Genomic DNA, 18877 nt, shown 5'->3' on the forward strand with positions numbered 1-18877 from the left:
CTTAAGTTTTATTTTGTTTCAATTTTGTCCCAAAAATTTTCGATTTGCATCAAATATACTCTCGACGGCTAAATTTTCAAAAAAATTAAGATCAATCTAACAATAATTCATGAAAATGATGCTTAATTTTCTTGTGTTGATGATTGTTTTTATGAAATTATTGTTGAATTAATCTTAAATTTTTTGAAAAATTAGCCGCCAAGGGTATATTTGATGCAAATCGAAAACTTTTAGGACAAAATTAAAACAAAATAAAACTTAAGAATATTTTTAAAACTTTTGTCAAATTTCAGGAACAAAAAGTATACTTTACCCATAATTTTTTATTTTTAACGTATAAAAAATGATAATATTAATATTTGGTCGATATAATTTTTAAAATTAATCTGTGACTTTTAAAAATTTATTTAAATATTTATAGAGAAATTACAAGAAGTGATTTTTTTTATAATAATCTTTTTTTATCATTCTCTTTTTAAAATAAATACTTTTATTTGTAATTAAAAAATTAAATATAAAATAAATAATTTATTTATAAATTATTTTTAATATAAATTTTTATGTTTTAATTTTTTTAAAAATAGTTTAATTAAATTATTTATCTAATTAAAAGAAAATAGAAATAGATAATAGATTATTAGTAGAAGGAACATATAATATTTAAGTGAAAATTCACGTATAGTTATTTTTATGTGAAATTAATAATTAAAAATTGTAAAATAATTCAAAAGATTTAACTAAATTATTATCTAAAAGTTGAAACTATCAACTTTACAACCAAAAAAACAAAACTTAACCTGAGTTTTTACCTAATATTTATTATATATATTACCACTTTCACTAATAGTTTTTGACAGAATTTACACTAAGGGTAACATTAGAGCAAAACTAAATAAACACTCGCTTGTCACAACAAAACTAACATAAACTCAATATAATAGATTTTTGTAATATCAAGTACATTATTTAATAGCTTTTGCGGCAAGAAAACTTTAGAAGTCAAGTTAGTTTTAAAATAGGATTTTTCAACAAAAATACAAGATTGATATTCTGTACCGGTGATGAAATTCAATATTCGCCGCTCCGATAATTGCTACATCTTCTGTTGTAAGAATAAAATCTTTTATGGAATTCCTTCTCTTATGAGGTGATTAAGCAGATGATGACGTTCCATTGTTGATTCAGCATATTGATTCTTCAACTGCAAATAGCTTTTATCATCGCAACTTCATTGAAAATTCGGCATGACGCAATAACATAGCTAGTATGGTTATTAATCTTTAGACAAAGAAAACTATATAGTGAGATAATTTTTAGTTAGTCAATATTAGTCTATTTTTTTAATTATAAATATTTTTTTTTAAATTTAAAATTTAAAATTAAAAAAAATATAATTTTAAAATTTAAAATTTAAAATAATTTTAAAAAATTAGTCAATACTAGCTGAATCTAACATTGCTCTTGAATAAATAAATGAGTTGTAAGGCTCTTTATTATTTTGTGGAGTTTATAGCCAATATGGTGATGACCTTTATAAGAAACTCCTTTATGGTCATGGTCAAATTAGTCAAACAAAAAATAAGTGATGTATGTTACAAAAAGTTATTTTGATACTCAAGTTAATATATGTTACATAAATTCTTCCATATATCATTGATTTTATAGTTGAAATTATCGTGTAATTAAGTTGAATTATAGTTCTTAGAGTCCGTTTAGATAGGTTCATAAATTACTTTTTTTTTATTTTTAATTTATAAAAAAGTATAGTATTAATGTCTAGTACAATTTTTAAAATTAAATTGTAGCTTTTTAAAAAGCTATTTTAATGTTTATGGAGAAGTTAAAAAAAATGACTTCTCTTATAATAAAAAGCTTTTTATCATTCTTCTCTTAAAATAAACACTTTTAGAACTAAAAAATCAAACATAAAATAATTTATTTATAAGTTATTTTTAATATAAATATTTAATATTTAAGTTATTTTTTCAAAAAGAACTTAATTAAGCTGTTTACCCTACGAGAGAGGGAATAGAATGTCTACCAAAAGTTTTTGCCATACTTTTATTTTGCAGCACTTTTTAATTTCTTTTTCCATGAGCATTTAAAAATTCATCTTTTATCATTTTGACTTGTCATAATTGTTGTTATATTAATGGTACTTTATTATTATTTCGCAATACAATTTTAATATATGACAGATAACATTAAACCGAGAGGAACAATAATTTTTTTTTATTTATTTTTACTTTTTCTATCTGTAAAAATAGAGAGAAAATAAAAAATACATTATAGTTTTACTGGTATAGCCATCAAAACCATACAAATATTGTTTTCTCAGTCTCTCATTACAAAAACGATATTAAATGCATAAATTAGTAAATTTTTGTGTCCTGATTTAAGTCTGTAAATAATAAACTTTTAATTTAAATAAAAAATTCCTAACAGTTGAGGACATTATTATATTTCAAATAGTGTTTGGAAGCTAGTGGTCTTGATTATTTCATGCATATATAGATATCAACGCCGGATTAAGTGGGCAGTTTGGCATAATAAATTCATGTACCCTATACCACCCTAGCTAGCAATGCAGATTTTTTTTTTCAGATCAAAACTATATTCATAATATGTTAAGAACACATGCATTGTCTTGTACGTCCAAAATGTTGAATGTTGAACTGTTTGAGGGAATTATAGATGTCATAAATTGTCCCTTTCAAATGAAGCATATTCCTTATGAAGGAGGAAAAAACAAAAACACAATCTGTATGTTACATATGTCAATTTTACTTCTGTGTTCCAATTATTGATGATGCTAGCTAGCGGTGTCTCAAACTTTGTAACCGAACCGATGTATGCATATTTGAAAAGTTAGAATTAGGCTCTTCATTAATGACTAATGACTTAATGAGTGTATCGCTATGGGAGTAAGATACAGAAAGAAAAAAAGGGAAAAAAAAAAAGGTAATAACTTGAGGATTTTAATATGCACCACCAACTATGACGGGTTTAGCCGTTTAGGTTAATTAGGTTTTTGTTTCAACTGGGTTTAGAGCGGACATATAGAGCATTGCTACGGATTTACGTTGAAGATTGTGGGGGCAAGTGCTCCATTGAAATTTCATAAAGTTTTATGTAGTGTATGAGATAAAAATTTATTTGTTTTCAATGAATAAATAAATGAGTTTAAATTTGATATACTAACTATATAAAACGTTTTATACAATTGTATAATTATATCTATTTTTTTGAATGATCATTTATGCAGTTAATGTGAAAAATAGTTACTCTTACTGATATAGCATTGCTTAATTGAATGTACATGTAAAATTATTTTACACTGATAGTGCATCAAAATTAAATTATAGATAAATTTGACTCTTTAGTCTATCTCCCGTCTTCACAATGTATAGGGAGAAGATCTCACTATCTAATACCGAAGATAAGTGCAAATAGAAGCTCTGTTAGAGTTTCTCCATAAAAAACTTTCTTGTGTGAGGCATGCGAGGAGGGTTCGTGAGCGAGGATACTTCATGCCCACATGGTTCAAGAGAAGAGGAGACACATAGTTCGAGAGAAGAGGAGGAGGGTAGATCACTGAAGAAAGGAAGGAGGACTACCGGAAGAAAAGTATTTTTGGAAAGCAGAGTTCTATGTCCACAGAAGATTGGATGATTGAGGAACAGGCAGAGAGTGAAATACAGGGAGAAGTTGTTGTGGAGGGTTGCTCAGTGACAGCTTCTGCAGCTCCAGCTAGTAGCACCTATTCTTTTGCGGATATGATGAAAGGGGGAAAGAGGATAAAGAAGGAACTAAGCCCACTATGGAGGGAGAGCCTAACCTTAACAAAACAGAACAAGATAGTAACGAATATGATGATGAAGTGATAATAAAAAAAATACCTAATGGCCTGTATAATTTGGTGATAGGAGAGCACATCAAGAGGGAGATTAGAGAAGAATGGTAGAACTTGTTAATTGTAAAACTCTTGGGGCGTAGAATCTCTCTGAATATTATTAGAAGGAGACTGGAGGTTATGTGGGGTAAGTAAGGCAGTTTGGAAGTCATTGACTTAGGTAATGAATTTTTTTTCGTTCATTTCTTTAACTCTGAAGACCTGGATCACACGCTAATGGAGGGTCCTTGGAAAATTTTTTATCATTATTTGACTGCTCAGTTATAAAGACCAGATTTTGACCTAGCATCAGCCACAATCAATAACATTGCTGCTTGGGTTCGTCTCCCAGGATTAGCTATTAAATACTATCAACGTTTAATTTTAGAAAAAAATGGAAATATAATTGGCAGGACTATTAATATGGATAACAATACTGCTAATGTGATGAGAGGGAAGTTTCCATGAATTTGCGTTAAAGTATATTTAAACAAGCCTTACATGATCAATGGAAAAAAGCATGCAATTGAGTATGAGGGTCTGCACCAAGTTTGTTTCTTCTACGAAAAAATAGGGCATGAAAAGGCCAGCTGTGCCAAAAAAAAGAATTCTGAAGCAACAGTTGCCAAGGAGGCGGGCATTGCTGAAGTAGGCAAATCCTTGGGGGACAGAGAAAAGGGATGAGAACAATTGTGAAAATTCTGAAAAGGATAAGGGCAAAAAGGTAGCAGAGAAAAATGTGGAGTTATACGGACCATGGATGATTGTCCAAAAGACCACACGTGGCAGAAAAAATAAAAAATCAAGGGATAATAGAAATGTTGGTAGAGAAGGTATTGGCAAGGACACTGCAAGCACAATTACAGGTAATCCTTTCAGATTTTCAGTTTTGCGAAATGAGAAAACAAATGCAGTGGAGGTATAACATCATGATGTGGCTGAAATAAATTATGCGAATGAGAATAAAAGGAAAAACACAGCTGCGAAAAAAGGAAAATTTGTCCTTATTGAAAAAAAAAACAAGCCCACACAGCAAAAGACCCAAATTCTTGAAAAGGCCCCACAATCAAAGCCACCCTAAAAAGATATCACCATCATGAAACTTGACCCACATCCAACCAAACAGGACATTACCCTAAATGTCCAATCTTCTTCACCCCCTTTTCTTAACATAACCAAGGCCACTACTTCCCTCACGTCCCCCTAAACAAAGCTATCACTAAGCCACCACACTTTCAGAAAAATTGGGTAGAACCCAATTCACTAAGTTTAGAGGCCAAAATCCAAGAGACAAGATCCTCATCTGGGCCAGCAGAGAAAGGGGTAAACCCTGATCCAAAGCCACCAGACGAAAAGGTAAAGGAGAATGATATGTAGGGTGTGGTTCATGAAGTGGACCAAGATGTTTCCTAAACTTCACATACCGTGGAGAAAATGGTTTACTATGTGTTAGGCTTCTTGGGTCTGTTTTTCTTTCCTATTTGTTTTTTGGACCATGAATATCTTTGTCTAGAATGTAAGAAAAATTGCGAATATGAAAACGGTTCGCACCCTGAAGGAGCTCAAGAGGAAGCACAAACCTAACACTATTTCTCTTATAGAACCCAGATGCAGTGGACAGCGAGTGATGGAGATAACAAAAAATGTAGGGTGCCGATACCATTGCCTTGTGAAAGCAATTGGCTTTAGCGGTAGTATATGGAATGATGCATCTGTGGTGGTAATTGCTCTTGTTAAACAACCATAATTCATTCATCTTGAAATAAAGTATGATGGTCATGATGTCTGGTTCTTTACTGCAATTTATGCATCTCTTCAAGAAAGCACTCTAAGAAAACTTTGGAGGGGATATTAGTAATATTGCCAATACTATAAATGGTCCCTAGATGCTAGCGGGTGACTTCAATGAAATAGCTAATCTTTCAGAAAGAAGAGGTGGAGGGAGTGGAAACTAGCAAGCTTGCAGGAAGTTCTAGAATTGGATAAATAAATGCAACCTTCTTAATTTGGGGTATGTGGATTCAAAATTCACTTGGAAAGGAGGAGAAAGATCTGGTATGGAGAGGGTGCTAAAAACACTAAATAGAGCCATTGCTAACATAAATTGGCAAATGAAATATCCTGATGCTAGAGTTAAGGTCTTGACTCGATGTAGCTCCGACCTTCACCCTCTTCTCATTAATATGGAGCCGAACGCAGTTGATATTGGAGAAAAACCTTTCAGGTATGAAGTGATGTAAAAAATTCATCCTGATTTTTGCAACTTTGTTAAGAAGACTTGGGTGGAAAACCCTTCCTTTTTCTTGCCTAATAATCTAAATAATTTAGCTGGGTGTTTGAAAAGTTGGGATAAGAATGTGTTTGGAGATGTGTTCAAAAGGAAAGACCGTGTCATCAGGAGGCTGAATGGAATACAAAAATCCTTAAACTATGGTAAGAACTGTTTTTTTTTTCAAGTTTGAAAATGAATTGTCCGAGGAACCGGAATCAATCTTAAAGTCAGAAGAACTGTTATGGCTCCAAAAATCAAGGTAGATGTGGATTATAGATGGTGACAGGAACATTCGTCTCTACCATGCAAAAACATTGTGAGAAGAATGAAAAATCGCATCATCAAGTTGAGAAACAGTGATGGAGAATGGTGTGGTGAATTTTGGTGCATTTTGGATTTGAATTTTGGTGCATTCTGGATTTAATTTCAGTGAATTCTGAATTTAATTTCAGTGCATTCTGGTCTTAACTTGTTTTAAATTGAGTTTGTTTTTGTGTCATCATCATTAAGAAATTTCGATGCATTCTGGATTTGAACTGTTAAACATATAAAAAAGACAATGATAATGACAATAATGATAACAATGATGATAATAAAGATGATAGAGGAGGAGGAGGAGGAGGAGGAGGAGGAGGAGGAGGAGGAGGAGGAGGAGGAGGAGGAGGAGGAGGAGGAGGAGGAGGAGGAGATCGAAGAAATTCAAATGAGAAAAGGAGAAGGAGATGGAGGTGGTGGTGTGGTGGTGGTGGTGACGACGATAACAAAGGAGAAAGACGAGAAAAAAAATAGGAGGAGGAGGAGAAGAAGATGATGATGATAATGAAGAAGAAGAATGAGGATGAGGATGAGTTTTGAGTTATCGTTTAGTAACTTCAGTGCATTTTGTATTTAATTTTGGTGCATTCTAGATTTAATTTCGGTGCATTTTGGTCTAAACTTGTTTTAAACTGGGTTTGTTTGTATGTCGTCATCATTAAGGAATTTTAGGGCATTCTGGATTTGAACTGTTATACATATAAGAAGAAGACGAGGATAATATCAATAACGATAATGATAACGATGATGATAATGATGATGGAGGAGGAAAAAAAGGAAGGCAGAGATCAAAGAAATTCAAATGAGAAAAGAAAGAGGAGGAGGATGAGGAGGAGGAGAAGGAGATGGAGGAGGTAGCGTGGTGGTGTGGTGGTGGTGATGACGACAATAATGAAAGAGAAAAATGAGGGAAAAAGCTGAGAAGGAGAAGAAGATACAAGAACAATCACGGGTAAAAAGAAGAAAAACACAGAATTTAAAAAAAAAAGTCCACAAAAAAGGAAACTGTAGTGGCGTATTTAGTAGCATATGAATGTCAATTAGGTTATACCAGTGTAGTTGGACTTGGTTGAATAATTAACTTAATTATAGAGCATTATTCTAATAAAAAATATTAATTTCATAACATATCTTTTATAATAATAATAATAATAATAATAATAATAATAATAATAATAATAATAATAATAATTTGTTAGACTCACTATGTATTTTTAATAACGGCAATTAGTTATTTTAACTTATTTTTCTTGGAAAAACAAGTTTTAGTTTTATTTATTTATTAAATAAATCAGGCCAAATTAGAGCAAATTTAGGGTAAAAATTAAAATAGATCATGTCTGTCAGTTACTAGTTGTAGCCAATATGCGTGAGAGGATGGTAACTAGCAGAAAGTAATCTTAGTGAAAAGGGTCTCTCAATTCATGTCACGGGTACAAAATTTCATTAAAAGGCATTCCACTAAGTTGATTGTTACAGAATCAGAAGTCACATAAAAAAATCAAATAAACAAAGGCAAGTGAGGGAGTCAAAGGTGATGTGTTCGTTTAAAGAAAAAGTGGTCAAAGCCAATCATACTGCACCCAATGATGGTGTATTTGTTGAATATCTTCAGTTGAAATGACAATTATAGTTGGCACATGTTGGATCAAAGCTCACTGGAAGGCTAATAAGTCATATATAATTGATAACAAGAGTTTTTAATTTTCTTGTAAGTATTTGAAGAGCAACAAAAAAAAAAGTTAAATTAAGTGCACATAAAAATAATTTTTTTCTATTCATATTTTGTTTTTTAGAGTAAATGTCCATTTTGATCCTTAATCTTTTACACAAAGGATTAAACGCTTTTCAATAATTAGAAATTACCCAAACGGTCTTTACCTACCCAAAAAAAAAAAAGATCTTTGTATCCTTTATAATCGGTTAAAAAAAAAACGTAAAAGTTGATGTGTCAGTGAATCTTCTAAAATTAAGACAAATTGATTCTTGCAGAAATCTCAAAACGACAATGTAAAGAGCAAAACTTATGTTATTCAACAATAACAAAATCTCAAAACGATAAAATAACTATTTCCACAAAGTTTATGATCCACCCCTCCACCCTTTCGTCCCTTCTCTGCCACCTCTGGTGACTACATTCGTTTCTGGGAGGTTTGCAAATCCTCCATCAAGACCCTCTCCCTTTTCAACAAGACCAATAAAAATATGTAACTAGAGTGTTTGTAAAAATGCTTTAACTAAATTTGATGGATCACGCACCTTCCATGTCTAGGAAACAAAAACCAATAAAATCGTTAGTTGTACATTAACCAGAGAAATCGACGGCAACTCTTTCAATTCCTCCGAACCTCTTGTGGCGGATTCAACTGAGAGAAGCGCGTGAGCAGGTCGCCACGCCGTGCCTCCCCTTTCGGTCTCTCCGTCCTCATTGCCAATGCCGTGGGATTCGTTGAGTTCCGTGTACGGGCTCAATTCCACCCAAAGTCCCTTTCTCTTAGAAGGATCGTATGACGAACAAAGTAGGGAAGGACACAGCCCATAACTATAATCATATCTATAGGCTTTTCATCACGAGCCTGAGGTTCTTCACGGTTTACGGACTTTTCATCACAGTCCGCAAACCTTCTTTAACAACAGCAAGACCAACGAGTTCTGCGCCTTTCTCACCGTACCGCCTTCTATTGGAACGACATTGATCTTAAACACATTGAAACCTCAAGTATCGAACAAGCAGGATTTGGGGTACATGGCTATGATCTTGAGGTTAGTAATAAAGTTGTGATATTGCTTGGGCTTTGCAGAGTTCTAGGCACATTTGTTTTGCTAGGAATGATGCTCAAGCTCTGATTTAGGAATTGCCTGCTATGGCTGGACCTAATGGGATTGATCCAATATTTATGTATTCTGTTGGGATTTTGTTCTTTACGTTGTTGGTTTTAGGGGTGTAAGTTACCGAATCGGACCAAAAAATACCGCAAAATTGAACCAAAAATTACAACAACCGAATAAAAAATCGAAAAATCGGTTTTTTTATTTTTTGAATTAAACCGATCGGTTCAGTTCAGTTTTCGATTGGTTTGATAAAAACCGAACCGAACCGAACTAAAAAAGATGCTGCATAGTGATTCTTTTTACTGATTTACCCTTACTAATTTAACCTAGGAATAAAACCCTAGATCTGCTGAATACCCTCACTTTCTTTTCCTTTCACTGGCGCAGCCACCCACTCACCCTCACTCCCTCACAAAGACATCCACTCACCCACAAGCCACAGCTCACTTCCATCTTCCATTCTTCCTCCTCCATACGGCCATGCCTAAGAGAATGAGAGCCTGATAGAGCCAGAGAGCGTCGTCCATTCATCTCCATCACAGGCTCGCAGATGTAGCAAAGAGTAGTGCCGTCGTGTAGCCAGCAGCATCGTCCAGTTCGCGTCCTCGTGTAGTCCTGAGTCCACGCCGTTGTCCAGTCATAAGCCGTCGGAATAAACCCTAAGTCGTGGCAAGAAACCTTAAGCAGAGCAGCAATCCAGTCACCGAGTAGCACTCTAGTCGTCGAGCCCTCTCCTGCAAAAAGCACCTGAACAATGTCTTCTTCGGAGGTTAGAATTTGATGTTCAAATTTTTATAATTAATCAAAGGCACATATATTAGTTAAATTCAGAAATCATTATATTGCCATAGTATATCAAATTTAATTTGTCCCTGATTGTTGTTGGTGGTCTCTTCTTAATTAAGAAGATGAGTTTGATTTTTAATTTTTGTCTCTGAGGGTTGTTACTGGTTTACGCGTAATTAGAAAGACAAGTTTGATTAAAATATTGTCTCTGATTGTTGTTGCTAGTTTGTGCTTAATTACAAAGATGAGTTTGATTGAAATTTTTTCTACAGAATTTTTATTGTTGTTGCTTTTACTGAAATCTGTACTCGGTGAGTGATGATAACAATGTATGGTGATCTAAAATGTGGGTTACTATCTATTCTTTTTATCTTGTTTACCAAACCCTGGTCTTTGTTTTATCCAATAAAAAGTTAACAATCTTTCTTAGTTTCTACTAAATAGCTTTAATTATTTGGTTAATTTGTTTGCTGACATGGTGTCTATTTGCTTCTAGTAAAACACAGAAAATAGATTTTTCCCATATTATGCTATATATATATATATATATATATATATATATATATATAAAAGCCAACTCAAACTCAAGAAGTAATTGTATTTTTCTTTGAAACTCAGAGTGCCTTTTCTTTGTTTTCACATGGACCATGTGATTTTATATGTGTGCCTTTATTTTATATGATTTTATATGGTTGCATATATATGTCTGCCTTTTCTTTGTTTTCACGTGACTTATAATGCTTAAGTTTCACAATTTGTTGTTGTGGATTAATTTGGCTGCATATATATGTTTCAGAATTTGTTGTTGTGGCTTAATTTGGCTGCATATATATGTTTCACGTGATTTTATATGACTACATATAATTAATATGTTTCACAATTTGTTGTTGTGGCTTAAATGTTGGAAACGATATTTTTTCACAAGTTTGAATGCTAAATTTGTTGTTGAAAACAATACTTTTGGTGCTGTTGATGAGTTAAAATGCTAATTTTTCATTGTTATGTTTGTATATATGCAGTCAACAAGCAATAAACAGCCCAATGAACCGACGCCTGAAGTTGGGGGTGAAAATGTTGAGTCTGTGGTACGTTTTTCAATGGACAGCGGCGTGCTTACCAAACCCATGTCCCATCCTAGATCAAAGAAGAGGAAGATTGATTCAACTAATGTGGGTGCAACTCCTACAAATCCAACTCCAAGCACTGTGGAAACTGATGAAGAGGATGGCAAGGATGATCCCAATGAAGATAACAGAAAACCTTCTAGACCTAGATCTTGGACTTGGGAACACTTTACAAAGGATCCTAAGTCCAAGCCATCACATCCTAGGGCTAAATGTAATTGGTGTGGTGCATCATATGCATGTGACTCTCATAGAAATGGTATAACTAATATGCGTTATCATTTGTTGAATCAATGTAAAAAATTTCCTAGGGAGTCGGGTGACCCTAGTCAAACAATCATTACCTTCCAACGAAAAAAAAAGAGGGTGAAGGGGTATTTACTGCAGTTACTTTTGATGCTGAAATGTGTAGAAAAGTCCTTGCTAGGATGATAATTGTTGATGAGCTACCGTTCAAGTTTGTTGAGGGGGAGGGATTCAGATTCTATATGAGTATTGTGCAACCTAGATTTCCACTTCCGGGAAGGATTACTATTGCTAAGGATTGTTGGAATCTTTATACTAGTGAGAAGAATAGGTTGAAAACTATGTTCAAACAACCAAATCAATCTGTTTGTTTAACTACTGATTGTTGAACTTCTGTGCAAAATCTGAATTATATGTGTCTCACTGCTCATTACATTGATTATGATTGGAAATTGCAAAAGAGGATTATCAATTTTTGTCTTATTAAAAACCACAAAGGAGAAACAATTGGTAGAAAAATTGAGAGATGTCTTTTCGAGTAGGGGATATCTAGAGTGTTTACAATTACTGTTGATAATGCTAGTTCTAATGATACTGCAATATCTTATCTAAGAACTAGAATGGAGGATTGGAATTTACATCCTTTGAAAGGAGAGCATTTGCATGTTAGGTGTTGTGCACATATTCTTAATCTTGTTGTTAATGACGGATTGAAAGAGATGCATGAATCTATTAGCAAGATAAGAAATGCCATTAGATATGTGCGTGCTTCCCCTAGTCGCATGAATAGGTTCAAAAATTTCATTAAGGAAGCTAGGATACAAAACAAGTGTACTGTTCAACTCGATGTTCCCACTAGATGGAACTCTACATACACCATGCTTGAAAGTGATTTGAAGTTTTAAAAGGCGTTCAAGAGGATAGGGGAGAGAGATATAGAATATGCTCTAATGCAAGGTAGTATTCCGAGGAATCTTGATTGGGACAATGCAAAACACTTTATGTAATTCTTAAAAATTTTTCATAGTGTTACAAAGAGTGTGTCTAGTAGTTTGCTTGTGACTTCTTCTCAATATTTTCATGAGTTTTGTAAGATCTTGCGAGTGTTCAAGGCTTCTTGTAGTAGTCGAGATCCATTACTTGGGAGTATGGCTGAGAGGATGAAGCTTAAGTATGACAAGTACTGGGGTAACATAAAAATATCAATATGATAATTTTTGTTGCTGTGGTTCTTGATCCTAGATACAAGTTGAAGTTTGTGAACTTTAGCTTTGAAAAGCTATATGATAAGGATGATGCTGATTTTTTGGGTGCAAAAGTGAAAAAGACCTTCTCCAAGATGTTTGAATGCTATGTGAATGCAAATAATGGGGGTAGATCTTTTACTTCAGTAATAATGGATGGTGCATCAAATGTGGGAGTACCTGATGGCGACATGGCTGGTGATTTTTTCAAGGAGGTGCATTTTCATGAGATCATCAACAAGAATGAGGTGGATTTATATTTGATGGATGGTTTAGAGAAGCCTCGTGATCAAAATACTTTTGACATATTAAATTAGTGGAAGGCAAATTCTAGCAAGTATCCTATCTTATCCCAAATAGCTAGAGATGTCTTAGCAATGCCGGTCTCGACTGTTGCTTCAGAATCAGTTTTCAGTCCAAAACCGAACCAAACCAAACCGATTACACCCCTAGTTGGTTTGGATTTTCTTCTAGGGTCGATTTGTCATAATTTTGGAAGAACAAAATTCTACATGAAAAATCCACCGACACGTCAACACTCTACCCTTTCTCAATCGGTTGCTAAGAGTACGAAGACCATTTTCTTAGGTGGGTGAGGATCACTTGAGTAGTTTTTAATTGTTGGAGGCGCTTAGTAATTCGTCCAAATGATTAGGAATCGAAATGAGCATACTCTTTTTTTATGATTTTAAATGAATAATACATTATTAATAATATATTTAATCTTATAAATTTTTTAAATTAAATACATTATATTTATTTAGCTCAATGTATATTTAAATTCATATCTCATAATTATAAAACAATTTTCACCGAATAAAAAATTCTTAATCTATACTCTTTATAATTACAGAAAACGAAAAATTGGAGCTTTCTTTAATTTAAATAAAAAATTTAACTTTGAAATATGACAATATAATTTAATTTGTAATTATGTGCTTACTATTAAAAAAATCGTACCTTTTTTTTTAAACAGCAATCATCTAATTATAAACTTATCTAAAATATATAAATTTTATTTCAAACTTTATCTAATACTATGTAATGGATTCATCAAATAATTACAATGAAAAATAGAAATTAATCTGTAATTATTTTTATGTGAAGTTAATAATTCATAATTTTTAGATAATAATTTAATTATATTTATTAAATTATCTAATAATATTTATCATTCAATTTTATATAAAAATAACTATATAAGAGTCTTCATCACTCGTTACTCTCTTGTTTTCAAAGATAGCATTCATTAATATGAATAAGATTTCGAGTAGAACCATTTAGATAATACCCGGATACAGGGACTAAGACAACTGCTCCTATGTTTTTTTTTTTTTTTTTCGTGTACACAACTTCTCCTATTTTGTGACCAAGAGAAAGGGGTAACGGCTAAAAAAATTGTAGTTAACTATTGCCCAATAAAGATTTTTGGTCGTTTTCTCAACATGATATATGTGTGTTTTGGTCGTATATGTGTCTTAAATGCAAAGCCGAAAAGGGTGTCTTAAATGCTATATGGGCTATGAAAACACTTCATGGGCCAAATTAAAAATGATCTCTTAAATCCAGATTACTTTGACCCAAAACAATAACTGGAGTATTTTAGGCCAAAAAGGATTTTACCCAAGGTCCAAAAGATTAAAAAGGATTGTTGTAAATTCAGACTACTGACGAAAAACAAAATTAGACCAAATAAAATAAGACAAATGACACCCATACCAACAAAATAAATCAATCAATGCATGATGAAAACAAAATATTTGACGACCAAAAAAAAAAAAATATATATTTGAAAACAAAAAAGAGAAATGTAATTCTTCGTACTATGAGTCTATGACCCAAATAATTAAGGTCATGATGTAGAAGAAACTGATCCACCATTTTTGAGCTTGTTCACACCAGAAAGGTCAGACCAGAGTCACTTAAAAATACTAAAGACATGGGTGAGTCTATCCAACTTATTCAGCGATATCACAATTCGTATCCGATCCGAATCCAAAAGCAAGTTTTTGTTCTCTACCACTATTTCAGATATTACTTACATATCAGTAATTTTCGTAATATGAAATAATTTTTCATGCAATAAGGGAAGTAACTACCCATTACTTACCATAAAGGTTCTATAAGTAATGATTAAGTTATTATTTTCTCCCACAAATATTTCATCAACTGAGGTATTTCTTATTTAAATTTATCTAAAACTCTGGACTTTTTATTAAGTCCAAATTATTTATTAAAAAGAGTGTTAGAATTAATAAATTTTGTGATTTGTAATTAATAATTAGTTATTATTAATATTTTTAATAGTGTGAAATTATATCTAATAGTATAATATTATTTATTTTTTTTTACTGATTAAATAATGTTAGCTAAATTTTAATAAAAATATTAATCTCCTAAATTGTCTCATTTAGTAATCTATTTTAATATATATATATATATGTGTGTGTAATTATTGATAGAAAATAGGACTATCAAACGGGTTAGCCTAACCCATTTAAGCCCGGCTTGTTAAGTCCGCTTTATTTGCGGGCCATAATTTTTCAGTCCAGATTGTTTATGGTCAGTTCGATGGGTTAAACGGGCCAATTCGTTTATCTTTTTATTTTATTTTTTGAAAAAATATTTTGACAAAAAATATCACTTTTAAGTCAAAAATCTTAAATAAACAATATTTTTTAGTTGATGGGTTGAATTTTTGGGCCAAATCGAAAGAAATGCCGGCTAAAAGTGCTACTTGTTTTGTAAAAAAAACTTTAAACGAGTCACCCATTTAGTCTGTGAGCTAGCCCGTTTAACTCCTCATTTTTTTTTGGGTTAATTGGACTCAGCCCATTTAACCCAAATTTTAAACGAATTTAATTTTAAAAGTAAAGCACATCTATTTAAATGAGTAAATAAGCTGACCCAATAAATTTGACCCTAATAAAAAATCGTAACAAAAGATACGAACAGCAATTTAAATCAAAGGAAAATAAAGTTGAAAGTGCAAACTGTCAAAAGCAACAAAAATTTAAAAATTCATAATTGATAAATAGTATTATAGGAAATATTAAAGGCACACCACCATGGTCACTCCTATCACTATCACTGAAATATCCACAATTGTATCTGGTAACTATTTTCTTTTTTTTCTTTTTTAGCTACTAAGCACTTTATTAATAGATAAGACAATTGGCTAAAAATTTTTAAAGTTTTTACATACTTAAAGCGATGATTAAATTTTAAACACTCGATTAATGTTTGAATGAAATCATTCTATTCCACCACACTCCTACAGTTTCTCCCTCGTTTAAGAAAGTACAATACAATTAGTGATGAATTAATCATGCAAGGTAAACAGTGGAAAAACAAACAAAAAAGACCACAGAAGAGGTTCTTTCAATTTGTTGCCTAATATCACCCTAACACACACTCACATCACGCACAAATTCAAGGAAATGTATTCGATGCATAGTCATTATCAATATTCACCATCCCCTACCAAATATTTTTTTTTTTTAAAAAAAGACCAATAATTGGCAATTATTCAAGCAAGAAGCTTCTCTCATTTACCATGAAACGCGTACCTGTTTTTAGTGATTGGTTGAACCTGTCATATTCTATCACTTCATGCCATATATATCATATATTCATTAACAGATTAATATTTGTTTGTTATAATAATTAATGTATGTATTCAATCAAAACTTTTTTAGAATGACAAACCACGTGTGCATCCATTCTTTCGGTTTCTTTACATTCTTGATTACCCGACAGTTCATGCTTCACCCTGTTCTCTCAATTATATGCACGCTTGTGAGTCATTTCTCAAATGATGTTTATCATATTTGCAAGAACTAATCAATTTAAGTTGATTTAGTGGTTAGTTTATTAGTCAGTTTAAATAAGTGTTGGGATTCGAATCTCATATAACAATCTGTTAACCAATAATAAATTCTTAATAGAGCTCTGATCTGCGATAAAATACTTCTTAGCGTAGAGGATATCGTGAGAACTTAAAATAAAATCCCAAGAACTATTATGTATTCAATATAGATTAATATTAATGAAGTGAATATAACATCAACTGCGGGGATAGCTCAGTTGGGAGAGCGTCAGACTGAAGATCTGAAGGTCGCGTGTTCGATCCACGCTTTATAACAATAGTTGTTATAATTTTTTTTTTTTTGGCAGCAATAACGTATGATTGAATTGCTGGATTGTTTGTAAAGCCTAACGTAGCTCTCAAGAAATGAACCAGCTGGCTGGCAAAGAAGACAAACTATATAAAGGGGACAACCTCTTCAATCTATAATAAATCAAAATTCATCCTGTCAAAATCATATATATAGTGTGATCTTATGATTACGTGACTTTATATGGAGGGGTCGCAATTCAAATCCAATCTTAGCGTGTGTATGTCTGTATATATACAAGTAGAATTATTTTTCACACGACGTTAGGATTATCTATAAAAGTAAATTAATTATAGTTAGTTATATTACATAAAATAATAAACAAATGACACAAAATAAATAATAAAAAATTAAACATCAATAAATCACATAAATTGATTATTATCCTTTTCTCTATATAAATTGATTATTATCCTTTTCTCTATATAGGAGACAATAATGTTATTTGGCCAACAAATATTATCATTTTGACAAACAATAATTTATATCATATTTATAAAAATTTGCACACATGAAACATATATTTTACATCTATATTTATTAGAGTTTATGGTATATATAAATTAAGAGTAAATAACTTTTTCAGCCTCTGTCTTTTTTTAAAATTGACAAGTCGTCCCCTAACCTTTAACAAATGACAAATCGACCCCTGTCTATTTCTTTCGTTAGACACATCGACCCTTCTGTGGCCAATAGACAAGGATTAATGTGTCTAACGGAAGAAATCGACAGAGACCGATTTATCTAATGAAAGGATTGATGTGTCTAACGGAAAAAATAAATAGAGACCAATTTATTATTTTTAAACGTTGAGAGGGCGACTTGTTAATTTTCAAAAAAGACAAGGTCAAGAAAGATATTTACTCATAAATTAACACATATTGCGTCCACATTTATTAAAGTTTGTACATATACATTAGTACAATTTATTTGTTGAATATAATTTGATTTGTGCTAAAATTATTAAAAACTGCTAGCTCCAGAATTTTCTGTTAGGAAATTAAGTTCAACGATTTAGTTATTAACTAATTAGCTAGTATTGCAAATGTAATTATCAATATTTATTATTTTTATTGAATTAACTTTTTTTTTATTTACATACTAAATTAAGTTTAAAAATATTATTATATATTTTGTTTAACAATTTTTTTTAAATAAAAGAAAAAAAGCTAATTTATATTTTTTTTAAATAAATATAATATAAGTATATAACAATGAGACAAATAATATATAATTTTAAAAAATATTTATAGCCTTATGGGGTACCTTCTACCTGGGTCCGTCCGTGTCCGATGATAATTTTGGGTGGAAACAAAAAATGAAAGAAACATTAGAATGGGGATATGGTTCAGCATGTGATGTGATAGTGCTCACACCGAATAAGACAAGGTCCACTTGTCCAAAATGCATGTTAGTGGTTGTGAGAAAAATACACAAAAGAAGAAGATATTAACTATGATTTAAAATGCTTTCTGGATCTGAACTGGTTTAACTTTTGCTTTTGGAAAAAAAAAAAGTTATTTTAGATTTGTGATCAAGAATTATAGTCATGTTTTACATATGTACATGCATGACACAAGGCAAAAAAAATAAGCCATTTTGGATAGTTGTTCATTATTAGTAAATATGGTTGTTGCAACTTGTAATGTCTCGCTCTACTTTATTTAATTTGATCTTTTAAAAAAATTTGCTTTACAAAGTTCAGCTGCACTACATCACACAAAGTGATGCGTGTGTCAATTTGAGATTAACTTGAAACATGAATAAATTTCATGAAATCAATTTTGTGCGGAATAATGATTTAATTTGTTACTCAATAAGAATTAATTCCAACTTAATTACTCGATGAATTATAAATACTAAAATCTTATTTATCATTCATTCTTAACTTGTAATCATATTTAAGAATCGCTGAATCGGATCGGATCGACCGATTCAACTGAAAATAGGGTAAATTAGTGGTTTGGCCGGTTTGATTTACAATACAG

General features: G+C 31.7%; 1 non-coding gene across 1 annotated transcript; it reads left to right on the top strand.

The window, feature by feature from the left end:
* The first annotated feature begins 16786 nt into the window (after positions 1-16786).
* Positions 16787-16856, top strand: TRNAF-GAA (transfer RNA phenylalanine (anticodon GAA)). The gene has a single exon. It is a non-coding gene; the product is annotated as a tRNA-Phe (tRNA).
* Positions 16857-18877: the final 2021 nt, after the last annotated feature.

The sequence above is a fragment of the Arachis hypogaea genome, chromosome 6 (genome assembly GCF_003086295.3).
Source record: "Arachis hypogaea cultivar Tifrunner chromosome 6, arahy.Tifrunner.gnm2.J5K5, whole genome shotgun sequence".
In the NCBI taxonomy this organism is placed as follows: domain Eukaryota; kingdom Viridiplantae; phylum Streptophyta; class Magnoliopsida; order Fabales; family Fabaceae; genus Arachis; species Arachis hypogaea.